We start from the raw sequence: 27974 nt of genomic DNA, 5'->3' as shown, positions 1-27974 counted from the left end.
TGAGAAGAGCAAAATGCAAGAAAATAAGTGTAATATTATCTCCTATAGGATTATATAACCATGGAGAAAAATGTGGAAAGATACATACAGTCCTTGATTGTTACCATGGGTGAAAGATTGCGGGAGGATGCTGACACAGGGGTGGAACCAGGGTCGGGGGTGGGCACAAAAAAGGACAGACCGAAAATATTAAAAAGGGGCTTGAAAAGAATTCTTAAAAAGAATTGTCTTTTTTAAATCTAATTTGCTATCTATGCACTAGATACAGCGCTAAGTCACCTGATCTCACTTTGACTTCTCGTTTAATCATCTATTAATTATCCCCATTTTCCAGATAAGGAACCTGTGGCCCAGAGAAGTACTGTGCCCACAGTGTTGGGGCTCAGGCATTACATGAAATAAGTGTAATAGGAGAGTCCTCAACTCAACCCCAAACTCCCGCACTGGGAGCTCATGGGACATATGTGTTAAATGTTGCAGAAGAGCTTCCCTCCTGCTCTGCACATTCTTAAAATAGCAGCAGGTCCTGACGTGCAATGATGTATGCTACAGCGGCGCGAAGTCCATCAGCACCTCAGTCCCCTGGTGCCTCATGCTGGGAGAAATCCAAGAAGGCCACTGACCTCACTCACGGAGCTCAGGGAAGCCCTGCCCAGGATATTTTTACAGAATCAATTGCTGACACCGGGAGCTAGAAAATAGATGAGGACGTGTCAGCTATTACACGGTCAGATTCTTCGCGCTCACCATTTAATTAAAACTTGTTCAGCCCCAGAGCAAGAATTATTACCCATTAAAGCAGGGGAGATGGCTCAACTGTGCCTGGCTGGTTAATTGCTACTTCCCAAGCATTCCCTGGCCTCCCCCTGCAGGAACAGCAAGCAGGGGCTGGAGATACATATGAGATGTGTGTATATGGGTGGTGTCTTCCACACAGCCTTCTCCACCTAAATGAACCTGACATCCTCTCCACTTACTAGGCCAAGCTTTCCTGTTCCATGCCACAGGCACCCAGGCTGCCCAGATGTCACTACCAGGCCTGGGCTGCACAGACTGCAGGGGTTGCGGGACAGGAAGGCAGAGGGCTGGATGCTGCAGAGAGCCGCTGGGTGACCAGGGGGAGGCATCTGCACATGCTGCCTCACCCACAGCCACAGGTTCCTGGAAAAGCTGACACCCTCCTCAAACCCCAAACGGGGCTGGCCACCCATCCTTGGATCATGTTGCACCTGATATAAATTCATTCATATCACAATTTAGCCCGCATCTACCACGTGCCAGGAACGGTTCTACAAGGATGGACACAAAAGTGCCTGTGCTTCTATGGAGCCTAGAGCTGGGAAGCAGAGCTAGACAAAATATGTCAAGTGGAAGTAAATGCTATGAAGAAAAATAAAGCAAAGAGTAAGGGCGAGGGTGAGGGAGAAGGTGCAATTTAATAAGGAGAGAGGCCTCATGGAGAAGGTGACATCTGAACAGAGACTTGAGGGAAGGAGGGAGGGAGGCGGCGCTGGGGATTCTAGGGGAAGTGTTGCAGGCAGAGGGAACAGCCAGGGCAAAGTCTCTGAGGGAGGAACAGCAGGAGGCCAGTGTAGCTGGGGTACAGCAGCCAAGCAGCTGAGAGGTCACAGATGAGGTCACACAGGGAAAATGGGGGCCTGGGGTTGGGGAGGGGGGACTTGAGCACCGCTCAGTGCCCAGGCTTGAAGCACTTTACATAGATGACTCATTGGGCACTGCTGCTAGTTCCCATTTCACAAGAAGAGGAAACTGAGGCCCAGAGAGGAAAGGGGACTCAGGCGAGACCACAGAGCTCATCTATACCAGGCTGGGATCGCCCCCAGCCCCGGCACAGAAGTCTGCATCCAGCAGGAGCTCAACTCACTAAAAGAGTCACCGATTCCTTCTCTTGGGAGAAACGTCCTCCATTTTTCTCAGTCCGTCAACACCCGGCCCACTCTTTCTTCACAGTTAGGAGCAGACAGGTAAACATTTCAGGGAGAAGAGGGGGAAAAAAAAAGAAAACAAAAAAAGCTAACTGTCTAACTCCGGAGAGGAAGAAACATGATTAACTTTCTCTGCAAGTCACTGCCACATTTAATGAATATCGCTCACCTGAAAGACTCCCCGAACACGGCTCTGATCACAAAGTGGGCAGGTGGCTGTCAGGGGAGCCCCAGGTGGGCTCCTCCTGTCCCGGGTCCTCCCAGGGCGAGGCCACCTGCCTTGGCTCTCCAGGCCGACCTCGGTGGTGCCCGCCCCCAGCCCGCTGTGGGTGTCTGGAATGCGGAAACGGGAACCTGCCGTGCCAGCTCCTAACAGCGACTTATTCAACAGCCACAGGAACACGCCAGCCACCGGAGTTCCCCAGGAGATGGCTGGTCGTCGTGAACAGGCGCGTTCCCAAAGAAAGCTGTTTTGCCAACAGTCCCTTTGGGGGAGGGAAAGAAAAGGCCTCCTTACTCATCAGACACGTGGTCTGAGGAGTCTGAATGGGCTTGAAAGAAAGCTCAAAGGTAACAAAGGCGGCTCGCCTATTACCTCAGATTCAGGCACAGGCCACCTGTTCACTGACAGAGCCAGGGCTGGACTTGTGCCCACACCGTCCCCTGCCCTGAGCTTGCGCCTGGATGCTTCATTCAGAACCGTACAATCCAAAGGCGGGCTCCTCGGCCCGTGCAGAGGAGGCGCTAGCTCACAGAGGCAATGCAGCTTAATGATTAAACACGGCCGCTGGACTCTTCCAGCCAGCTTTGGAAGCACAACTGAACGGCTTTGGCTGGCTAATAATAACAACCACAACCGGAATGCTCACTGCACAAGGCGCTGTTCTAAGTGCTGCATATGAATTCTCTCTCCTAACCCTCACAGCGACCCTCTAAGGAGGAACTATCAGCATTCTTATTTTACAGATGAGAAGTTCAACGAATAAGTCATAGGCTGGAGGTCACACAGGAAGAAAGTGCTAGGGTGGGGATCTAACCCAAGCAGAGGAGCTCCAAGGTTCCAGTTTTTACCCACTACTTTATTTATTTGTTTTATTTTATTTTGAGACAGAGTCTTGCTCTGTCACCCAGGCTGGATGGAGTGCAGTGATGCAATCTCAGCTCACTGCAACCTCCGCCTTCTGGATTCAAGGGATTCTCCTGCCTCAGCCTCCCAAGTAGCTGGGATTACAGGCGTGCACCATCACACCCAGCTACTTTTTTTTTTTTTTGTATTTTTAGTAAAGATGGAGTTTCAACATGTTAGCCACGCTGGTCTTGAACTCTCAACCTCAGGAGGTCCACCTGACTTGGTCTCCCAAAGTGCTGGGATTACAGGCATGAGCCACCACGGCCGGCCTTAACCACTACTTTAGATCTCCTCTTGTAAGAAGAAGCAGGTGCTCCCACTGGGCCTCAGTTTCCTCATCTATGAAATGGGATGAGGAGTCAGTGAGAGCTTTATTATTATTTTTGTAGAGACAAGGGTCTCACTGTGTTGTCCAGGCTGGTCTTGAACTCCTAGCTTCAAGCGATCCTCCCTCCTCAGCCTCCCAAAGCGCTGGGATTACAGGCATGAGCCACTGTGCCTGGCCAAGTGAGATCTTTATGGTGAGCACTATGCTTGTGGCTCACAAAAATGCCCAACAATCAGCTGCACTTATCACATGCTGCCCTCAGAGTCAGTCAGGTCCACTTTATTCCTTCAAAATACCGAGTAATCAGCTCAGGTCAGAGTTTAAATTCCAGGCAGCTGAAGGAAAAGAAATTAAGAAAGGCTCTTACCATCCTTCTTTTCATCCACACACACAAATGTAAACAATGTCTATTCTGAGTCAGGCACTGGGACACAGTAGTAAACAAAAACCACATAAATCCTGCCCACAGGGAGCTTATAGTCCCCTGTGAATGAACTGGCACAGAATATTCAAAGATTAGCTGATACATATTGTACTGAGTGCTGCTTTGGGTCGGGTGCTGTTGGGGGTTGGGGGGGGGGTGTCTAAGCATGTCACGTGCTTTGATGCATTCGAATCCTCCCAACAACCTAGGAGGACAGTACCATTACCAGCTCCACCTTATAGATACGGAAACTAAGACATGAAAGGCTAAGTGGCTTGCCCAAAGTAAAACAGGGAGCCCAAGATGGATCAAGAACTTGCACTCAGCAGTCTGGCTCAGAGCCCACACTGCATTCCTCAGCCCTTTGAAGTCTCAAAGGTAAGCCACGAGCAGTAGCAACAGGTATCCTCAGGAAATTTCAGTCTGCAAAAGGGATGGTCACTCTTCACAGATTTTTTTTGGTGAGGGGGTGCAGGATTATAAAATATTTATTATAAGTCACATTTATGCTGGGCACGGTGGCTCACACCTGTAATCCCAGCACTTTGGGAGGCTGAAGTGGGAGGATCGCTTGAGCCCCAGGAGTTCGAGACCAGCCTGGGCAACAAAGTGAGACCTCGTCTCTATGAATGATTAAAAAATTAGCCAGACATGGGCTGGGCATGGTGGCTCACGCCTGTAATCCCAGCACTTTGGGAGGCCAAGGTGGGAGGATCATGAGGTCAGGAGATCAAGACTAACACAGTGAAACCCCATCTCTACTAAAAATACAAAAAAATAGCCGGGTGTGGTGGCGGGTGCCCGTAGTCCCAGCTACTCGGGAGGCTGAGGCAGGAGAATCGCTTGAACCAGGGAGTCAGAGGTTGCAGTGAGCCGAGATCGCGCCACTGCACTCCAGCCTGGGAAACAGAGTGAGACTCCGTCTCAAAAAAAAAAAAAAAAAAAAAATTTGCCAGGCATGGTGGCATGCACCTGTGGTCCCAGCCACATGGGAGGTTGAGGCGGGAGGATTGCTTGAGCCCAGGAGGTCAAGGCTGCAGTGAGCTATGATCACACCACTGCACTCTAGCCTGGGTGACAGAACAAGACTGTCTCTAAAAACAACACATACATACATACATAGATACATACATACATACATAAAAAGTCACATTTAATATGTTAATAGCAGAGGCCACGTTCTTAAGTACTTACCATGCGCTGGCCCCTGAGGGTAAGCACTTGACTGGCATCCTCTCCTTTCATTCAAGAACAGCCCTCAGAGGGGGAAACTCAGCCTTTGCAAGGAAGGGTAGGAGGAGGGGGGAGGGAGTCAGGAGCAGAGCGAGGGGTGAGACCCAGGTGTCTCTGGGCAGAGTGAGTGAGTGCTCTCAAAGACCTCACACTCTAACCTTCAGACTGCTGCCTCATCACCCAACTCAGGTTTCCCTGAATTGCCAGACAGAATACTTGGTATTCCAACAAGATTCAGAGTTCTTGTGGTACAGGGACTCTGTGCACAGAGTTTCAAAGGTGGGCATGATTAGAGAACAAAAAGCTAAGTCCTGATTCAGGTAATTACAAAACAAAGTTGGTAAGCACGATGACAAAAATGCATGGGCATTATGCTTTCACTGTGTTCCACTTATTTCTGCAGCAAAACCAATTGTCTGCCTACCCAATATCCCTCCCCGTTTCCCAGTCCTTTCCTAAATGGTACTCTGATTTCATTCCTGTAGCCACTCTCCTCCCTGTGCTACCTACTTCAGGTAAGGCTGGCCCCTGCTCCGGCTCCAGCCCCAGCCCCAGCCCCAGCCCCAGAGGGTCAATCCTAATTGGCCCTTGGCTGGTTTCTCTGGGCAGGGTCACATATCACCATGCTGGCCAATGAGATATGAGGGAAATCTGGGAGGCAGGGAATCAATGAAAGGTTTCCTCACTCTTAAAGAGATACACAGCAATTGAGAGATGCCCTCTTTCTGCTGCTGGATGTGGCACTGTCAGTGTGTGCCAACTGGAGCCTTGGCAGTCATCTTGTGGCCATGCAGGGAGCCTAGGGACACAGGAGACACACCATGGATGGCAGAGTGGCTTGAAGGAGAGGGATGGGGTCCCTGCAGGCATTGTGGAACTGCTTAGTCAACTCCTGTGCTGCTGTGCTGCCTACCTGCAGGCTTCTTTGTTATATGAGATCATAAATCTCGTTATTTCAGGCCAATTTCATTTGGGCTTCCTATTACAGTAGCTCATGGTTCTCAAAACGTGCTTCCTGGACCAGGGGCACCAGTGTCACCACAAAATGCAAATTCTCAAGCTAGACTTACAGAATCAGGAACTTACAGAATCAGATGGGGCCCAGCAATCTGTGTTTTACCTAGCCCTCTGGGGATTCTGATCCTTGCTAGGGTTTTTTGTTTTTTTTGAGATGGAGTCTCACTCATTCTGTTGCGCAGGCTGGAGGGCAGTGGCACGATCTTGGCTCACTGCAACCTCTCAGAGCCTCCCAGGTTCAAGCAATTCTCCTGCCTCAGCCTCCCGAATAGCTGGGACCACGGGCATGTGCCACCACACCCGGCTAATTTTTGCATTTTTAGTAGAGATGGGGTTTTACCATGTTGCCCAGGCTGGCCTCGAACTCCTGGCCTCAAATGATCCACCTGCCTCGGCCTCCCAGAGTGCTGGGATTACAGATGTGAGCCACCACGCCTGGTCTTGCTCAGGTTTGAAAACCACTGCAGTAGCACACAGAGCTTTAGAGTTAAGATACAGCTCTGGAGTCAGACTGCCTGAATCCAAATCACGTCACCATGCTGATACACTGTTGGTGGGAATGTAAATTAGCTCAGCCACTGGGGAAAGCAGTTTGAAGATTCCTCAAAGAACTAAAAATAGAATTACCGTTCGACCCAGCAATCCCATTTCTGGGTATCTACCCAAAGGAAAAGGAACCATTCTACCAAACGACACCTGCACTGCTATGTTCATCGCAGCACTCTTCACGATAGCATGTGAATCAACCCACAAAGCCAGGGAATCAACCCGCATGCCCATCAACAGCGGACTGGACAAAGATAATGTGGTACATATATACCATGGAATACTACACAGCCATTAAACAAAAATGAAATCATGTCTATTGCAGCAACATGGATGTAGCTGGAGGCCATTATCCTAAGTGAATGAATGCACAAACAGAAAACCAAATATCCAATGTTCTTACTTCTAAGTGGGATGCTAAACATTGCATACACGTACACACACACACGCACACACACCATGTTCTTACAAGTGGGAGCTAAACATTGCATACACACACACACTCCATGTTCTTATTCTAAGTGGGAGCTAAACATTGCATATACACACACATACACCCCCTATGTTCTTACTTCTAAGTGGGAGCTAAACATTGGGTACGTACACACACACACACACACACACACACACACACACACACACATATGAACAACAGACACTCAGAATTCCAAAAGCCAAGAAGGAATGGGGCAAGGGTTGAAAATCTACCTACTGGGGGCTACGCGCAGTGGCTCACGCCTGTAATCCCAGCACTTTGGGAGACCAAGGTGGGTGGATCACCTGAGGTCAGGAGTTCAAGATCAGCCTGGCCAACAAGGCAAAATCCCATCTCTACTAAAAAATACAAAAAAATTTAGCCGGGCATGGTTGGTGGGGGCACCTATAATCCCAGCTACTCGGGAGGCTGAGGTAGGGAGAATTGCTCGAACCCGGGAGGCGGAGGTTGCACTGAGCTGAAATTGCGCCACTGCACTCCACCCTGGGCGACAGAGCGAGACTCCATCTCAAAAAAAAAAAAAAAAAAGGAAAAGAAAATCTACCTATTGGGTACTCTGTTCACTATTTGAGTGACAGGATCTGTATCCCAAACCTCAGCATCACACAATATACTCATGTAACAAACCTTCGCATGTACCCTCTGAATCTAAAAAAAAAAAAATCATGTCACCACCTTTTTCTAGCTGCCTGACCTTGAACAAGTTACTCAAATTTAGTTACCTCATCTGCAAAGGGAGAATAATATCTTCCAGGGTTGTCGGGAGGCTTAAAGGAGTGGCTTCATGTGAAGGGCCCGGCACAGTGTCTTGCATGCAGCAGACGCTACATACATTGCCTACTTGCTGCTGCAGTTGTTGCTGCTGATGCTGTTACTACTGTTTGCAGCCAAAGGCTTACCAACTGGCACAACTTCCCGACTGAGCTCTTCCAAAGTTGGCGCCATATCTCCTTTAAGGTTATTTCACCCCCACCCGCTCCCACAGGACCGAGGCCAGTGCCCTGGTTCCACAACGACTTGCAAGACTCCCATCGCTACAAGGAGGTGCACGGCTCCTCAGGCCCCCTCCCCAAGCCTGAGCCACCTGGTCCCCGCAGAGATTCCCACAGACACCTCAAGCTGGGTGCTCTGCCAGCTACTCTGATGGGTGACTGATGCAGAATGCCCACGAGTTCCAGAGAGCACCCCCACCATGTGAGTCACACCAAACACCCAGCAAGAGTCCGCGGGTGTCCCTCCCTCTGGGAGCTGTGATTTCAAAACTGGTGGCACCAAGATGCAGAAAGCCAAAGGGAGGAACATCATAAGCCAGGTGAGGTCCCCGTGAAAAAGGGGCAGCCTCTTGCTGGGCTTAATAGCAAGCCCTGGTTTGAGGCCACAAGTAGGGCAGGGGTTTTCACGCCCTGGTGTTACAGGCACTGTTGGGCCTGTCACTGAAAGAGGATGGTGAGATGCAGGAGGAATCGGGGGAGGACTACCAACCCTCACAGCAAGAAAGGATTGGCCAAATTCCTCATGTTCCTGAAAGGAAGCTGTTAGGATGAACCTCATAAAATTGCCAATATTCAACCATTCTTGACCCACGAAAGCGCAATGTCAGGCAGTCCAACCTAATACAAGACAGGAAACTCACTCAGATAATGTAGTGTCAAGGAACTGGCACCATCAGGAAATTGGAATGGTGGTGGTCTCTTGGGAAGGGAACTGGGTGCCCTATTTTTGTTGCTTTGGTTCCTTGTACATGTGGTCACTAGTCAAACTTTTCAAAAGTGTAATAAATCGGCTGGGCGCAATGGCTCACGCCTGTAATCCCAGCACTTTGGGAGGCCAAGGAGGGTGGATCACGAGGTCAAGAGTTTGAGACCATCCTGGCCATCATGGTGAAACCCCATCTCTACTAAAAATACAAAAATTATCTGGGCATGGTGGTGCGTGCCTGTAGTCCCAGCTACTCAGGAGGCTGAGGCAGGAGAATCGCTTGAACCTGGGAGGCGGAGCTTGCAGCGAGCCAAGATTGGGCCATTGCACTCCAGCCTGGCAACAGAGTGAGACTCCGTCTCAAAAAAAAAAAAAAAAAAAAGTAATAAATCAATCAACCCTGAAAAATCTTAACCTTCTCAATCAGAGAAAAGACAAACCTGTGCAGGACCCTAAGAGATCTGCAAATATCTCCTCTCTACCCTCATCCCTCCCACTCTCCCGGGCTCATTCTGCTCCAGCCATGTGGGCCTCAATCTCACCAGGCCCCTCACCTCAGGGCCTTTGCACTGGCTGTTCCCACTCCCTCACCTCCTTCAGGTCTGGCCACTTTCCCAAGGAGGCCATCCCTGGCCACCCTTCCCAAAATTTCAACACCCTCCACCTTAATGCAGTCATGTGTTGCATAACACTGTTTCAGTCAACAATGGACCACATTTACAAGGGTGGTCCCATAAGACGACCACGGAGCTGAAAAATTCCTATTGCCTAGTGACATGAGCCACGGGGAGGTCAGAGCGCCATGCATTATTCACCTGTTTGTCGTGATGTTGGTGTAAATAAACCTACTGTGCTTCCAGTCACGTAAAAGACAATGTAACACATACAATCGTGTACAGTACATAATCTTTTTTTTTTTTTTTTTTTTTGAGACAGAGTCTCCCTCTATTCCCCAGGCTGGAGTGCAGTGGTGTGATCTCAGCTCACTGCAACCTCTGCCTCCTGGATTCAAGCAATTCTCCTACCTCAGCCTCCTGAGTAGCTCAGATTACAGGTGCACGCCACGTCGCCCAGCTAATTTTTGTATTTTTAGTAGAGAGAGGGTTTCACTATGTGGGCCAGGCTGGTCTAGAACTCCTGATCTCGGGTGATCCGCCCACTTTAGGCTCCGAAAGTGCTGGGATTACAGGCGTGAGCCACCACACCCAGCCCATGTACAGTACATAACACTTGATAAGGATAATAAATGACTATGTTACTGGTTTACATATTTAGTATATATACTTTTTTTTTTTTTTGAGACCGAGTCTAGCCCTGTCACCCAGGCTGGAGTGCAGTGGTGCAATCTCAGCTCACTGCAACCTCTGCCTCCCGGATTCAAGCTATTCTCCTGCCTCAGCCTCCCGAGCAGCTGGGATTACAGGCGCCTGCCACTATGCCCGGCTAACTTTTGTATTTTTAGTAGAGATGGGGTTTCGCCATGTTGGCCAGGCTGTATATATACTTTTTATTGTTATTTTAGAGTGTGCTCCTTCTACTTATATACAAAAAAAAAAAAAAAAGCTGTAAAACAGCCTCAGGCAGGTCCTTCAGGAGATATTCCAGAAGAAGGCACTGTTATCATAGGAAGTGACAGCTCCACGTGTGTTACTGCCCCCGAAGACCTTCCAGTGGGACAAGATGTGGAGGAGGAAGAGTGATACTAATGATCCTGTGGAGGCCTAGGCTCATGTGTTTGTGTCTTAGTTTTTACTAAAAGCAGCTCAGAAAGCAAAAAAATAAAAACGGAACATTTTAAATTTAAAAATAGAAAAAAAGCTTACAGAATAAGGATATAAAGAAAATATTTTTGTACAACTGAATAAGGTGTGTTTTAAGCTAAGTGGTATTACCAAAGAGTCAAGGCCAGGTGCAGTGGCTCATGCCTATAATCCCAGCACTTGGGAGGCCGAGGGAGGCAGATCACCAGAGGGTAGGAGTTCGAGACCAGCCTGGCCAACATGGTGAAACCCTGTCTCTACTAAAAATACAAAAACAACAACAACAAACAAACTAGATTACAGTTGGCAGGTGTCTGTAATCCCAGCTACTGGGGAGACTGAGGCAGAAGAATCTCTTGAACCCGAGAGGCAGAGGTTGCAGTGAGCTGAGATCATGCCACTGCACTCCAGCCTGGGTAACAGAGCGAGACTCTGTCTCAAAAAAAAGAAAAAAAAAAAACCCAAACAGTTAAGAAATTTAGAAGTTTACAAAGTAAACAAGTTGCAGTAAGCTACGGTTAATGTATTATTGAGGAAACATTTTTTAAAATAAATTTAGTGTAGCCTAAATGTACAGTGTCTGTTAAGTCTACAGTGGTGTACAGTACTGTCCTAGCTTTCCCATCCACTCACCACTCACTCACTGACTCACCTGGAGCAACTTCCAGTCCTGCAAGCTCCATCCACGGTAAGTGCCCTGTACAGGTGCGCCTTTAAAAAAATCTTTTATACCATATTTTTACTGTACCTCTTCTATGTTTAGATACACAAATACTTGCCATTGTGTTACAACTGCCCACAGAATTCAGGGCAGTCACATGCATGTAGGTTTGTGGCCTAGAAGCAATAGCCTACTCCATAGCGCCTAGGTGTGGAGGAGGCTGTGCCATCTAGGTTTGCAGCAAGTACACTCCATGAGGTTCACACAACAAAATAGCCTAACAACACATTTCTCAGAACATAGCCCCGTTGTGAAGCCATGCATGACTGCTTCCTAGGCCCTTTGCCTGTTTAATTTCTGCTCCCTCGCACTTATCACCAACTGACATGGTGCGTGTTGTACTTCTTCTTTTTTTTTTTTTTTGAGATGGAGTCTCGCTCTGTCACCCAGGCTGGAGTGCAGTGGCGCGATCTCGGCTCACTGTAAGCTCCACCTCCCAGGTTCACGCCATTCTCCTGTCTCAGCCTCCCGAGTAGGTGGGACTACAGGCACCCACCACCACGCCCAGCTAATTTTTTTTTTTGTATTTTTAGTAGAGACAGGGTTTCACCGTGTTAGCCAGGATGGTCTCGATGTCCTGACTTCATGATCCTCCCGCCTTGGCCTCCCAAAGTGCTGGGATTACAGGCGTGAGCCACCGTGCCCAGCCGTGTTTTACTTCTTTATCTTGTTTGTTGATTGACTCTTCCACTTGAAGGTGAGCCCCAGAAGGGTGAGAACCCTTGTCTGTTTTCCTCATGGCTGCACCCTGGTATCTAGAACAGTGCTCCCCTCACTGAGGACTTGATAAGTTTAAAAATCAAGGCCGGGCTCAGTGGCTCACGCCTGTAATCCCAGCACTCTGGGAGGCCGAGGCAGGCTGATCAAGAGGTCAGGAGATCGAGACCATCCTGGCTAACACAGTGAAACCCCGTCTCTACTACCAACAAAAAAATTAGCCAGGCGTGGTGGCGGGTACCTGTAGTCCCAGCTACTCTGGAGGCTGAGGCAGGAGAATCGCTTGAACCCGGGAGATGGAGACTGCAGTTAGCCAAGATCGCACCACTGCACTCTAGCCTGGGCGACAGAGCGAGACTCTGTCTCAAAATAAAATAAAATAAAAATCAAGGCCGGGCTCAGTGACTCATGCCTGTAATCCTAGCACTTTGGAAGGCTGAGGTGGGTGGATCACCTGAGGTCAGGAGTTCAAGACCAGCCTTGTTAACATGGCGAAACCCCGTCTGTACTAAAAAAACACAAAAATTAGCTGGGTGTGGTGGCAGGCAATTATAATCACAGCTAGTAGGGAGGCTGAGGCAGGAGAATTGCTTGAACCCGGTGGGGCCGAGGTTGCAGTGAGCTGAGATTGTACCAGTTCACTCCAGCCTGGGTGAAATAGCGAAACTCAATCTCAAAAAATAAAAAAAATCAGACACGCCATCAGCATTTGGGGTTTGCTGCCCTCAGATCCAACGTGCAGTCCACACTGGGAAATACACACAAATCAAGCCACCTATACTGAAGACAGAGCTCAGGACATTCCCTCCACACTAGATTCACCTGAAAGCCTCTCTACTAAAAGAACTGCAAAAGATGCCTTGGAAAGAAAAACAGGCCAGGCATGGTGGCTCACGCCTTTGATCCCAGCACTTGGGGAGGCTGAGGCAAGAGGATTACTTGAGGCCAGGAGTTCGAGACCAGCCACGACAACATAGCAAGAACCTGTTTCCACAAAAATAAAAAAAAATTATCCAGGCGTGGTGGCGTGTGCCTGTGGTCCCAGCTACTTGGGAGGCTAAGGTGGGAGGATCACTTGAGCCCAGGAGTTTGAGGTTGCAGTGAGTTGTGATCGTGCCACTGCACTCCAGGCTGGGTGAAAGAGCAAGACCTTGTCTCAAAAAAAAAAAAAAAAAAAAAAAGAAAGAAAAAGAAAGGACAGAGATGAAGATGGTGCTCGGGGTGGAAGTTTATGGAAGCTTGAGGGGGTGCAGGACTTCCCTGCCTTCCTCCCTGCAAACCAACAGCACAGCATAGAAAAACGGGGCACCAGAGGAAAGAGCTCACCATCAGATGCAACAAACGGCGCCAGCACTGGCAGGATCTGACCAACCAGCACTCCTGTTCCCATCAACCATCTCTACCCACCAGGCAGCACACCATCAGGAGAAGCCCCCAAACGTTCCCCTCTTTTCCTGCCACTTCCGCATAAGAATTTTACCACATACTCATGTGCTGTTGTTCCAGACCCCCAAAGCACAAATGCAGTGATGGGAGCGGGGAGCGCATGCCGGCCGTAAAGGCGTTGTAGCTGCTAGCTTGATTAGAAATACCATCAGGTCCCAGGCACTGTCACAAGCTGCATCTTGCCCTTTTTCTTCTTTTGTCCAGAGTCAGAACTGGAAAGGGGCACGTTTCCTGCCTCCTGCCGCGGTGCTGTGGGCACACCAAAGACTGGATTCTGGTTCGTGTGGGGCCTCAACAAAGACCCACCAGAGGAAGGCCGGGTGTCAGAAAATCTGTGTACATCTGTCCTGAGGGGAGGGTCTGAGGCTTTTTGTCGAAACAAGTCCTTGGTAAAAATATGGGAGGGGACCCACAGGCAGGTGCTAGAGGGAAACAGATCTCAGGGAAAAGGGACCTCAGTAAACTGACTCAAAGGCCAGTGCCACGGTGTTCGCTGCTCAGAGAAGCCAGGGCTGCTGGGGCCTGGCCGGGTGTTCCCACTGCTGCCAGACACGGCTTTATCAAAGGGGCTTCCAAAGCCTTGGGCCAAGTATTGGCTCATATAATAGAGACAAAAAAAAAGAAAAAAGCAAACATTTGTATTATATAAGTGGACTGAGCAGAGGCAGGGAATTCCCCTGTATGTACACTTGAGCTTGAAATACACAAATGCTGGGTGAAATTTGTTGTACTTGTTTTTAACTTCTCATGATGATACATTTCAAAACATCAAGGCAAAAAAAGAGTATAATAAGCCCTCATTGTCTGGCTTCAATAGTTCCACTCACAGACAATCTTATTTCATCTCTTATTCACCCATGCACAGTTGAGCCCCTGCACTCTCTGCCTGTCTATATTATTTTGAAGGAAATCCGAGATAACAGTTTAATCATAGATATTTCAGCATGAGCATCTTATAGATAAGGACTTTTTAGGTTGGGCATGGTGGGCTCATGCCTGTAATCTCAACACTTTGGGAGGAAAAAGGGAAGATCTCTTGAGTCCAAGAGTTCAAGACCGGCCTGGGCAACACAGAGAGATCCCATCTCTATAAAAAAATTAAAAATTAGCTGGGCATGGTTGTGCAGACCTGTAGTCCCAACTATTCAGAAGGCTGAGATGGGGGATCGCTTGAGCCCAGGAGGTAGAGGCTGCAGGGAGCTATGATCATGCCACTGTACTCCAGCCTGGGTGATAGAGTGAGACCCTATCTCAAAAAAAAAAAAAAATTACAAACCAAGAAGCACTGGCCAGAGGGGTATTAAAGCCTCAGGGCCCAGCCAGGCACAGTCGCTCATGCCTGTAATCCCAGCACTTTGGGAGGCCAAGGCGGGCAGATCACCTGAGGTCAGGAGTTCGAGACCAGCCTGACCAACATGCAGAATCCCCGTCTCTACTAAAAATACAAAATTAGCCAGGCGTGGTGGCACATGCCTATAATCCCAGCTACTTGGGAGGCTGAGGCAGGAGAATCGCTTGAACCCGGGAGGCAGAGGTTGCGGTGAGCTGAGATCGCGCCACTGCACTCCAGCCTGGGCAACAAGAGTGAAACTCTGTCTCAAAAAAAAAAAAGCCTCAGGGCCCAAAGGGGCCTGGGATCTGTTGTGGGGCTCCCCCAAAACAGGGGGAGACCACGTGTGGAGTGAGGAGGCCGGAACTAGTGAGAATGCTCCTGCTTGTCTGCCCCATCTGTTCGTCTGTCTGTTCATCGAAAGACCACACAGTGAGTTTGTTTAAGAGCCTAGACTCTGGAGCCAGTGACTTGCATAGGAATCCTGAATTTGAGACTCACCAGCTCTGTGACTTGAACTTCTCTGTAACTCAGTTTCCTCTTACCAGACATGGGAATAACAACAGTACCTACCCCGAGGAGTGGTTCTAAGGATTCAATGAGATATTAGCCGAGAAGCACTCAGAACAGTGCCTCCTACATAGTAAGAGCTCAGTGAATGCTGGCTCGTATCATTAATTCAACAGATACTTACTGAGCATCTCTCACATGCCAGGCACTGTCCAGCAGTTGGAGATAAGTGTGGTGAGCACCATCTGGGGACAGGAACAAGCTGAGAATCTCCAGCACCTGCCCTGTTCAGGTAGAAGGCCAGGATTCAACCTGCACCTGACACCACCAAAAAGTCTAGAACCACGACTCTCACAGAGTTGACAGAGGAAACCACTGTAATGTCCCTTCCCCGCACCCCATCCACTGGCAATGTCTTTGGAGCACAGCAAGGGTAAGACGCATTCACAAGCTAAGCTCTGCTGTTGCTTCCACCAGAGCCCACAGCACCCACCAGAATACACAGCAATGAGGGCCAGAGTCAGCGACACAACAGGCTTCATGTCCAAAGCAGCAGTTTATTTATTTATTTATTTTGAGACCGAGTCTCGCTCTGTCGCCCAGGCTGGAGTGCAGTGGTGTGATCTTGGCTCACTGCAACCTCTGCCTCCTGGGTTCGATTGATTCTCCTGCCTCAGCCTCCCAAGTAGCTGGGATTACAGGTGCCCACCACCATGCCTGGCTAATTTTTTCTATTTTTAGTAGAGATGGGGTTTCACCATGTTGACCAGTCTGGTCTTGAACTCCTGACCTCAGCTGATCCGCCCTCCTCATCCTCCCAAAGTGCTGGGATTACAGGCATAAGCCACCATGCCTGGCCCCAAAGCAGCAATTCAGAAATGAGCTTTCAGGCTGGGCATGCTGGCTCATGCCTATAATCCCAGCACTTTGGGAGGCCGAGGCAGGCGGATCACGAGGTCAAGAGATCAAGACCATCCTGGCCAACATGGTGAAACCCCATCTCTACTAAAAATACAAAAATTAGCTAGGTGTCATGGTGCGCACCTGTAGTCCCAGCTAATCAGGAGGCTGAGGCAGGAGAGTCACTTGAACCCAGGAGGTGGAGGTTGTAGTGAGCCAAGATCGCGCCACTGCACTCCAGCCTGGTGAAAGAGCAAGACCCTGTCTCAAAAACAAACAAACAATCAAACAACCAAAAAACAAAGAAATGAGCTTTCAAACACGCCAAGACCTTTCCTTGCCTTCCTTAGTCCCCCTGCCCACCCTCCTCCCAACTCCCCAAAGACCCCTCTCTTTCCTGGGAGGTAAGGTTTCAGGTTCCAGCAAACCTAGAGGTCAATTTAAGGAGTGGACCTCTCAGTCATTCAGGTCTCAAACCAGCACACCGACACCAATGTAAACCCAGAGATCAATGCTGACAAACTGGGACTTCTTTTTATTTTGAGACAGGGTCTTTCTCCGTCACCCAGGCTGGAGTGCAGTGGCACAATCACGGCTCACTGCAGCCTTGACCTCCTGGCCTAAAGCAATCCTCCCACCTCAGCCACCCATGTAGCTGGGACCACAGGCACAAGCCACCATACCCAGCTAATTTTTTTAATTTTTGTAGAGATGGAGTCTTGCTTTGTTGTCCAGGCTGGTCTCAAACTCCTGGGCTTAAGCAATCCTCCTGCCTGGGCCTCCCAAAATGTTAGGATTACAGGTATGATCTTCTACGACCGGCCTCAGAATCGATTTTGTGCAACAAGTCCCTCCTGTGGTTTTCATTGCTCAAAACTCAGACCCTATCCCCCTTAAACACCCTCCAATACAGCATATAAAACAGGTTTAAAAGTATATACTCTGCACCTGAGCTCAAATGCTGCCTCTGCCACTTCCCAACTTTGGGCAAGTGACCTCTCATTGCCTTATCTCAGCTTCCTCATCTGTGAAACGGGAATAACCGTAGTCCCTGGCACCTCCAAACACAGGCAACACCCACCAACACTAAGCACAGTGCCAGGCACATACAGCAAGTTTGATGGACAGTAGCTCTTTGGTTAGCTATAACTGCTTGTGATAAACCTGCTTTTCATCATACATCTGCCCTTCTCTGCCAAGATAAAACAGGAGTGGCATGTCTGATCTATCACTGAACTACCACCTTTGATTTACACGTGAATCTCATACCCTCGGCCAGTGCTGTCCGATGTAGTAGCCATTAGCCACATGTAGCCACCGAGCACTTGAAACATGGCTGGTACCAACTGAGATACGCTGAAAGTGTAAAATACATATTGTATGTCAAACGCTTAATGTGGAAAAAAGGAAGTAAAATAGCTCACTAATAATTTCTATATTGATTACATGTTGAAATGATGTTTTAGATGAAATAAAATATATCATTAAAATTACTTTCCTGCTTCCTTTTACTTTTCAAAATATGGCTACTAGAAAATTTTTAATTACCTATATGAGCCTCATCAGTGACCCACATTTTTTTTTTTTTTTGAGAAGGAGTCTCACTCTGTTGCCCAGGCTGGAGTGCAGTGGCGCAATCTTGGCTCACTGCAACTGTCACCTGCAGGATTCAAGTGATTCTCTGCCTCTGTCTCCTGAGTGGTTGGGATTACAGGCACATGCCACCAGACTCAGCTAATATTTGTATTTTAAGTAGAGATGGGATTTCACCATGTTAGCTAGGCTGGTCTCGAACTCCTGAACTCAAGTGATCCACCCGCGTCAGCCTCCCAAAGTGCTGGGATTATAGGCATGAGTCACCGCGCTCGGCCCCACATTATATTTCTAACAGACAGCACTGTTGTGGGCTTTTGAGAACCAGTGTCTTATTCAACTTTATACTGTCAGTGTCAAGCATGGAGCCTGACACACAGGGTAGGTGAAGAAATGTTTCACAGATGGACAGATGAAAGATGCTCTCCATACTTTCAGTCTTTTTTTTTTTTTTAGAGACAGAGTGGTGTGATCATAGCTCACTGTATCCTTGATCTCCTGGGCTCAAAATGTGGTAGTGCCTGGGCTCAAGTGATCCTCTCACCTCAGCCTCCTGAGTATCTGGGATTATAGGTGCACATCACCAGGCCTGGCTAATTTAAAAATTTTTTGCAGAGATGAGGTCAGATGCGGTGGCTCACGTCTGTAATCCCAGCACTTTGGGAGGCTGAGGCGGGAAGATCACCTGAGGTCAGGAGTTTGAGACCAGCCTGGCCAACATGGTAAAACCCCATCTCTACTAAAAATATAAAAATTAGCCGGGTGTGGTGGCGGGCGCCTGTAATCCCAGCTACTGCGGAGGCTAAGGCAGGACAGTCATTTGAACCCAGGAGGCAGAGGTTGCAGTGAGCTATGATCATACCACTATACTCCAGCCTGGGCAACAGAGTGAGAACTGTCTCAAAAACAAAAACTTTTTTTTTTTTTTTTTGCAGAGATGGGGTCTATGTTGCCCAGACTGGTCTTGAACTTCTGGCCTGAAGTAATCCTCCCACCTCGGCCTCCCAAAGTGCTCGGATTACAAGCCTGAGCCACCATGCCCACCCAATATTTTTAGTCTTAAAAGCACCCACTACTGTCCTCACATCTAACCAGGGCTACCCTTCATTCAAAATATGCCCAGGCTATAGCAAATCAAAGTGCACACAGGTCATGGTGCCGGAGCAGGGACCTGGGGCCCTTACAGGTCCAAGAATCATTGTCTTAGTTGCTGGGCTATAGTGTGATACTTTAACAGCCCACATGGCTAGTGCGCTTAAAACACCATTTCCAGCTGGGTGCGTGGCTCACATCTGTAATCTCAACACTTTGGGAGGCTGAGGCCGTCAGACCACTTGAGGTGAGGAGTTGGAGACCAGCCTGGCCAACATGGTGAAACCCCATCTCTACTAAAAATACAAAAATTAGCTGGGAGTGGCGGTGGGCGCCTGTAACTCCAGGTACTCAGGAGGCTGAGGCAGGAGAATCGCTTGAACCCAGGAAGCGGAGGTTGCAGTGACCCCAGATCACATCACTGCACTCCAGCGTGGGTGACAGAGCGAGCCTCCAACTCAAAAAAAACAAAAACAAAAACAAACAAAAAAAAACACCTTTTCCAGCCAAGTCCCAAGTCCCCTTGCAAAGCTCACCCAAAGGAGACACCCTGCTCCCTCTCCTTGGACACTACACTTTGTTTCATGCTAACCTGTGCCTGGTATGGCAACCAAGCAGTCAACCTTGTTTTACTTGACAGGCTCTGCTGGAGGGTCTTTAGTTTTGAAACCACCACCAAACCATCCCTATCGTGTCTCATTGAGAGCAAAAATGATGCCACAACATCCCAGGCGGCCCCTGCTGCCACATGAATTAGGTACTAAATATAGTCTAAAGTGCTTTGCATGTCAAACAACAAGGAAAGGAAATGCTGTGTCCGCTTCCTCAATTTGCCTCTGCCTGGTAAGGAGGGCCCTGGAAGAGTTTAGAATGCAGGTGAAAAGCATGGAGGGTGGAATCAGTTTCCTCATCTGTAAAATGAGTTCGATCAAGTTAATTACTTCACTGGACTACTGTCAGGATTAACTGAGGAATGTGTGAAATGCTTAGAAAAGCATCTGGCACAGAGTAAGCACCAGGTAAGCTGCTATCATTATTATTATTTTATAAAAAAGTAGGCCAGGTATGGTGGCTCGTGCCTGTAATCTCAGCACTTTGGAAGGCTGAGGGTGGAGGATCACCTGAGCCCAGAAGTTCAAGATCAGCCTGGGCAAAACAGGTCTCTATAAAAAATAGAAAAAATGTGGCCGGGTGCGGTGGCTCACACCTGTAATCCCAGCACTTTGGGAGGCTGAAGCAGGCAGATCACCTGAGGTCAGGCGTTTGAGACCAGCCTGGCCAACATGGTGAAACCTGTCTCCTCTATTAAAAGTACCAAAAAAAATTAGCCAGGTGTGGTGGCACATTCCTGTAATCCCAGCTCCTTGGGAGGCTGAGGCAAGAGGATCACTTGAGCCCAGGAAGCAGAGGTTGCAATGAGCTGAGATCATGCCACTGCACTCCAGCCTGGGCAACAGAGCAGACCCTGCCACACACAAAAAAAATTAAAGTAGTATAAACTTGAAAACTAGAAATTCACTCTTCTCCAGTCACACTGATACTCTTTGTAGCAAACTCACTCCCACCTCCGGGCCTTAACACTTGCTGTTCCCTCTACCTGGAATGTTCTTTCTCCAACTTTCGGCATAGCCAGTGCCACTGCTCATTAAGGTATCAGTTCACATGACTCCTCAAAGAGGCCTGGGAGGCCTTGCCTGACCATCCAAGCTAAGGTAACCACCGCCATCTTGCCCCATCAGCCATTTTCTCTCCACTTACCCTGTTAAATTTTCTCCATCACAGTTAAAACTAGCTGAAGAGGCAGGATCAGGATTTTTTTTTTTTTTTTTTTTGAGATGGCGTCTCAGTCTGCCGCCCAGGCTGGAGTGCAGTGGTGCAATCTAGGCTCACTGCAGACTCTGCCTCCTCCTGCCTCCTAGGTTCACGCCATTCTCCTGCCTCAGCCTCCCAAGTAGCTGGGACTACAGGCGCCTGTCACCACACCCGGCTAATTTTTGTATTTTTAGTAGAGACGGGGTTTCACCTTGTTAGCCAGGATGGTCTCGATCTCCTGACCTCGTGATCTGCCCGCCTCAGCCTCCCAAAGTGCTGTGATCACAGGCGTGAGCCGCTGTGCCCAGCCAGGATTTTTTTTTAATTAAAAAAAAAAAAAAAGAAAGAAAAGGCTGGGCACAGTGGCTCACGCCTGTAATCCCAGCACTGTACAAGGCCAAGGTAGGCAGATCACCTGAGGTCAGGAGTTCAAGACCAGCCTGGCTAACATGGCAAAACCCCTCCTCTACTAAAAATACAAAAATCAGCAGGGCATAGTGGCGCATGCCTGTAATCCCAGTTACTCGGGAGCCTGAGGCAGGAGATGGGCTTGAACTTGGGAGGCAGTGGTTGCAGTGAGCTGAGATTGTGCCAGCCTGGGTGACAGCGAGACTCCATCTCAAAAACACAAAGTGAAATGATCCTGTTTATTGTGTGTCTTCCCGGGCTAGAATGGCTAGAATGTAAACCCTAGGACAGCAAGGATCTTGTCTGTCTTGTTGACTGCTGAATCCTCGGTGCCTAGGATAGGACCCTGGCTCACAGTAGGGTCTCAACACATCTGTCAACTCAGTAAGAATAGTAGCTAACTGCACAGGGCTAATGACAGCCTAATGTGCTGAAAGTCTTGCAGACATTTCATTCAGTCTCCAGCGACCCCCGAGATAAAGACTACTATCATACCCATTTTGCCAATGAAGAAGAAAGCTCAGTGCACATCTTACAAGTTAGTGGCTATACTGTGATTTGAACTTGGTCTGCCCGCCACCTAAGCCACCTTCCAACCATGGCACACTTCTCGCAAATATGAGGAGTGATATTCCCCACTGATGCTCCACCACTAGCCCCTCACCCCCACCACCCACTGTGGTCAGGGCACTTTACTGGCTCCTTATCTTCCTGGGCAAATCTCCTCCCTTCTTTCAGGGGCAGCTGGATCTCTCACCTTAGGCCCCCAACATCCCCAAGTGGGATCCCTGCAATATAACTTTTTCTTATTTCTACCTGGTGTTTCAAATGATTGAGTTGGCTCTTCCTGTGAATTTCTCTGGGTTTGAAAGAACACATGTAGGCTGAGGCGGGAGGATCATTTGAGGCCAGGAGTTCGAGACCAGTCTAGGCAACATAGTGTGAGACCCTATCTCTACAAAAATTTAAAAATTAGCTGGGTGTGGTGGTGCACACCTGTAGCCCCAGCTACTAAGGAGTCTGAAGTGGGAGGATCACTTGAGCCCAGGAGTTCAAGGTTACAGTGAGCTATGATGACGCCACTGCACTCCAGCGTGGGCAACAGAGTGACCCTGTCTCTAAAAAAAAGATCACAGCTGGCCCTGCCCTGAAGGCTTGACATAGATAATCTTACGGAACCTCTCAACAACCACCGTATAAGGAAGACACTGGTATCATCCCCAGTTTCAGATCAGGACACTAAGGCCCAGAAGGACACATGATTTGCCCAAGGTATCACAACTAATATAGGATAGAGTCACAGTGTGAACCCAGACCATGTGGCCCCAGAGTTTGTGCTTCAGCCACTAGGCCATGCTGCCTATGTGAAAGGATACTTTTTATACTTTTTTTTTTTTTTTGAGACAGAGTGTCACTCTTGTCACTCAGGCTAGAGTGCAGTGGTACAATCTCGGCTCACTGCACCCTCCACCTCCCTGGTTCAAGCAATTCTCCTGCCTCAGCCTCCCAAGTAGCTGGGATTACAGGCTCTCATCATCACACCCCGCTAATTTTTTCTTTTTTTTTTATAGATGGAGTCTCGCTCTGTCGCCCAGGCTGGAGTTCAGTGGCACAATCTCGGCTCACTGCAAGCTCCGCCTCCCAGGTTCACGCCATTCTCCTGCCTCAGCCTCCTGAGCAGCTGGGACTACAGGCACCGGCCACCATGCCTGGCTAATTTTTTTGTATTTTTTAGTAGAGACGGGGTTTCACTGTGTTAGCCAGGATGGTCTCGATCTCCTGAGCCACCACCAAGGATACTTATTAGATGTGTGTTTGCTGAGGTAAAGAAATCTCAGAGGGGCCAGGCGCAGTGGCTCACGCTTGTAATCCCAGCACTTTGGGAGGCCGAGGCGGGCGGATCACGAGGTCAGGAGATCGAGACCACGGTGAAACCCCGTCTCTACTAAAAATACAAAAAATTAGCCGGGCGTGGTGGCGGGCGCCTGTAGCCCCAGCTACTCGGAGAGGCTGAGGCAGGAGAATGGCGTGAACCCAGGAGGCGGAGCTTGCAGTGAGCTGAGATTGCGCCACTGCACTCCAGCCTGGGCGACAGAGCAAGACTCCGTCTCAAAAAAAAAAAAAAAGACATCTCAGAGGAACAACCTAAAGGACCAGCAGTGGGGGAATGCTGGAATAAAGCGTGGTCTCTCTGCACTGAAGAATGTGGGTACAGCTGTTGAAAAGGATAAGCCAGATCTATATGTAATGACTTGGAAGGACATGCCCAGCCATTAATTGAAAAAACTGGGTTACAAATAGGTGTAGCTTGATCCCTACCCCCTCCTTTTTTGGGGAATGGTATGGGAGGAGGAAGAAAACAGTCGATACACACACACGCACATACATACAAACATAATCAATATAAACACAGAAAAAGATAACTGAAGCATCTGTCCAAATCACAAGGGCAGAGAGCACATCCATTTTGTTCATTATGCTATCTCCAAAGCCTAGCAATAGATACTTAATAGATACTCACTGTCTGAATAAATGGTTATCTCTGGGGACATGGGGTTTTGGAGTGGAGGGTGGCACTAGGTATTTTCCCTACACCTCTGTATTGTTTGACACGTTACAACAAGCATGAATTTCTTGCATAACTTTTTTTAAGCTAAATTCAACCCAATCACATACATACACACACGCACAAAAGGTCATGACCAAAATAGTCCTTAAAAAAAGGAAGCAATAGGCCGGGCACGGTGGCTCACGCCTGTAATCTCAACACTTTGGGAGGCCAAGGTGGGTGGATCACCTGAGGTCAAGAGTTCGAGGCCAACATGGCGAAACCCCATCTCTACTAAAAATACAAAAATTAGCCGGTCATGGTGGCATGTGCCTGTAATCCCAGATACTCAGGAGGCTGAGGCAGGAGAATCGCTTGAACCCAGGAGGTGGAAGTTGCGGTGAGCCGAGATCATGCCACTGCACTCCAGCCTGGGCCACAGAGCAAGACTCTGTCTAAAAACAACAAAAAGGAAGCAATATCAGTCTTGAAGAATACACAAATGCACAAGCTGGTACAACAGCCTCTCATTCTTTTTTTTTTTTTTTTTTTTTTCTGAGACAGGGTCTCACTCTGTCACACAGGCCGGAGTGCAATGCTGCAATCACAGCTCACTACAGCCTCAACATCCCGGGTAGCTGGGACTAGAGATGTGTGCCACCACACCTGACTAATTTTTTGTAGAGATGGGGTTTCGCCATGTTGCCCAGGCTGCTCTCAAACTCCTGGGCTCAAGTGATCCACCCACCTCAGCCTCCAAAGTGCTGGGATTACAGGCATGAGCCACTGCACCCTGCCAAATAGCCTCTCATTCTAATAGCTAAAAACAAACACTTTATTTTAAAGGAAATGATTATTGAATTCTTTTATTAAAATGTAAATACATTTAATTTACATTTTACAAGTTACTAAGCCTATGTTTGAAATATATCAGTAGAATATATTTTACAGCAAAAAAATGAGGCACCAATCACTGCACATTCTAAATTCCACTTTTGATTTACCACCTAACAACTGCAATGTCTGAAACACAGACTCACATTTAACTCTTAGATCATTCATTCTACACCGACTGCTAAAAAGCCACGTGCTGCTGTCACTAGTCATGGAGAACAACCAAGATTTTTTTTTTTAAGCCACTGCTTTACTTCTTCAGGTTAACAAAATGCTTAGGTAAATTTGTTGGCCATCACAAATGTGATTGAGGCCACCGGTTTCTATCATCAAATGAAATCACAATGACAGGTTTCTGACAATAAACTCAACCTAAGGGGAGCGCTAATAAATGCCCTTCCCAGCCTCTTCTTGGGTGTGTGGTATGTGTGCTGCCTCCTGAAATGCCCAGGATGGCCACCCTCCCACATGGGATATTCTAAGCCGCTGACACCATCTAACTTTTCTGAAAGAAATTAACAACTCAGCCGATCTTTACCAGGCTAAAATCACAGAACTGGGTCCCCTGAAAGCCAGGCTTTCATGCCACATCTACAGCCACTGCTGTCTAGCCAAGTCTATAACATCTTCTTGCCCTTATTAATACATATGTTACATAGGTTTACGTATGCTAATCCCTAATGACTTGACTTAACCTTGTCACAGCCAGGCGCGGTGGCTCATGCTCTACAATCCCAGCACTTTGGGAGGCCAAAATGGGTAGATCACCTGAGGTCAGGAGTTCGAGACCAGCCTGGCCAACATGGTGAAAACCCCATCTCTACTAAAAAAAAAAAAAAAACTAGCCGCGTGTGGTGGCGGGCACCTGTAATCCCAGCTACTCAGGAGGCTGAGGCAGGAGAACTGCTTGAACCCGGGAGACGGAGGCTTCAGTGAGCTGAGATTGTGCCACCGCACTCCAGCCTGGGCTATGGAGCAAGACTCCGTCTCAAGCTGAGGGGAACTTTCAGTGCCCATCAGATGGGAGACCAATATGGGCCAATGAAATGGTGTTTCTATGAAATGGCAGCTTCGTCCTTCTTGCTAGTAGTTGACTGGATATGGGAAGGCTGGGGAAGAAGACCAACTCCCAGGTTTCTGGCTTAGGCAACCAGGTCAATGCTGGCACATTTGCCAAGATGGTGACTACTGGTTCCAGGAGGAGAAGGAGTTCAGGTTGGACATGCTGAGTTTATGGTGCCCAAGAAACAGCCACTTCTTTGAGCCACAGCATCAAAGAAGCACAGGCTCCACATCTGGAGCTGGAGTGCAGGGGACTCAGTGGCTTTGGGACACAAAGGCAAAAGCTGGCAGCACCGGGACAATAATTAAAGCACTGGAGTGAACATACTGGCTCTATGGGGAGGGGTGTGTGAGCAGGGGACTGCTGATGGCAGGTCAGACCCATTTCTTCTTAGGCCTTTCTACTATAGTGTGTTCCATAATTTAATCTTTGGTAAGTAAAATTTGGGATGGAGGGGGAAGATAAAAAAACACTAACTTTGTGCCCACTCTGCCATGTAGCTACAAACAGAAGCAAAAAGGGCCTATTAAAAAAAAAAAACAGCAAGATACAGTTAATCATTTAATAAGCACTTACTGTGTGCCGGGCCTTGTGCAAAGCACTAAACATGAATTATCTCCTGGAACCATCCAAACAATCCTGGCACAAAAGTCCTATGACTACCATTCCACAGATGGGACACTGAGGATGGGAGCAAATGTGTGGGGGAGCTCAGGGCTGTCATGTCACAGCCCACAGTCAGGCAGTCTCTGGGCCAGATGGAGAATATTGAAGAACGATTATAATACATAAGAGCTGCTACTTAGTGAGAGATGGCGCTGGACTAGAAATACAATCTCAGCAAATCCTTACAACCCTTTGAGAGTGATCTTGTTATTATCCCATTTTGTAAATGAGGAACCTGAGGTAGTAGGAAGGGAAGTCAACTGGACCAGTTCTGAATCTGGCCCTCGGGGGTGACCAATACTACGGCCAGAGCCCCACCCTCAGAGGGTCTCTGGGCCACTAGGAAAACGCTGAATAAACGGTACCATTTACTGAGCGTTATATGCCAACTGCTGTGCTAAGCACTTTACACATGGTATTCTCACTGCATCCTGAAAACAACTCGACGAAGTGGTTGCTATTTAAAATCCCCATTTTATAGATAGGGAAACCAGTTGCCCAAAGTCACACAGCTGGTAAATGTTCAAATTTGAACCTGGGGTCTCTCTGCCTTCCAAACCAACGCTCTTAACAAAATAATCTCGGTTAACAGCAGCTAGCCTGCATTGGGTGCTAACTAAGGACTCACCTCTTTACATGCACACGCTCAACTAATCCTCACCCTATGCAATCGATAACATCTTCACCTCATTTTTCGGAGAGCTAACAATAACCCAAATACGTAGTAAGTGCCTCCTATGTGCCAAATGTTTTATTATATTATCTCAACAGAGTCTCCGCCAAGACACTCTCCTACTCCGTTTTACTGCAGGGGAAATTGAGGTTCGGCGCGGTTTCCCCAGATCGCGGCTCCCGAGTGGCACAGCCGGGACGCGAATCCACCGCTCCCCGCCTCCAAGCTCTTCACCACAGCGCCGGGGTGCACGCCTGGAAAGTTGAGCCATGCGGGCACGAGTCCGGCTGGGTCCGGAGGGCGCGAGTCCCGGCGCCGCCGCCCCCCACGGCCAGTACCCACACCCGGCCGTCCGCCCGCGCTGACCCTCGGGGTCCGGGCAGCCACCGATTCCCCGCCACCCTTGCGCGAGGCCGATCCTGCACCCGGAGCCACGTACCTGGACGCCCCGGCTGCCCGCCTCGCGGGCCCCACGATCGCGGCGTCCAGCTCCGCGCCGCTCGCTGGAGACGCCGCCAGCTCCGGTGGCCCGAGTGACTTCCAGGCTGCCCACTTCCAAGCCGCTTCGCGCGAGTCCTCCTGGGAACTGTAGTTTCGCCCTAGCCGGCCGCGAACTCAAAAGAGAATGGAGCGCGGGGGCTGCCGGGAGCCGTAGGCGCACCGCCGCGCTGCCTCCTAGGAACGGTAGTCCGCTGGTCGCCTTCGTGCAGCTCCAGTCTCTAGAGCACTTCCGCAGCCCCGAGGGGCGTGAGGGAGGGAGGTGTGTCTCCTGCAGACTACAGCTCGAGAGCCGCGCTCTTCGCCCCGCCGGGGCGGTTTCTCCTTTCTCCTGGCCCCGTCTAGCTCCTCCCTTCATTCGGCGGAACCTCTCCCTCACTCTCTGCCAGGCTCGAGTCACTTACCCCTAGGACGCTAGCCCGGGAGAAACGGGGGAAGCGGAACAGTGCGCTAGACCCCCAGCGGAGGGGGCGGTGGAGGAGGGCGTCGATGCACGCCCGCGCACGCGCGGTCGTCGGCAGACCCC

General features: G+C 49.0%; 1 protein-coding gene across 1 annotated transcript in view; it reads right to left on the bottom strand.

The window, feature by feature from the left end:
* Nucleotides 1-27968, bottom strand: part of SIPA1L3 (signal induced proliferation associated 1 like 3) — a 300770-nt gene extending 272802 nt beyond the window's left edge. The window contains exon 1 of the mRNA XM_055369256.2: nucleotides 27390-27968. The gene's annotated coding sequence lies outside the window, so the exon portion shown is untranslated. The remainder of the gene's footprint in view (nucleotides 1-27389) is intronic.
* Nucleotides 27969-27974: the final 6 nt, after the last annotated feature.

This window comes from Gorilla gorilla, chromosome 20, assembly GCF_029281585.2.
Source record: "Gorilla gorilla gorilla isolate KB3781 chromosome 20, NHGRI_mGorGor1-v2.1_pri, whole genome shotgun sequence".
In the NCBI taxonomy this organism is placed as follows: Eukaryota; Metazoa; Chordata; class Mammalia; order Primates; family Hominidae; genus Gorilla; species Gorilla gorilla.
This window is presented reverse-complemented; position numbering and strand designations above follow the sequence as displayed.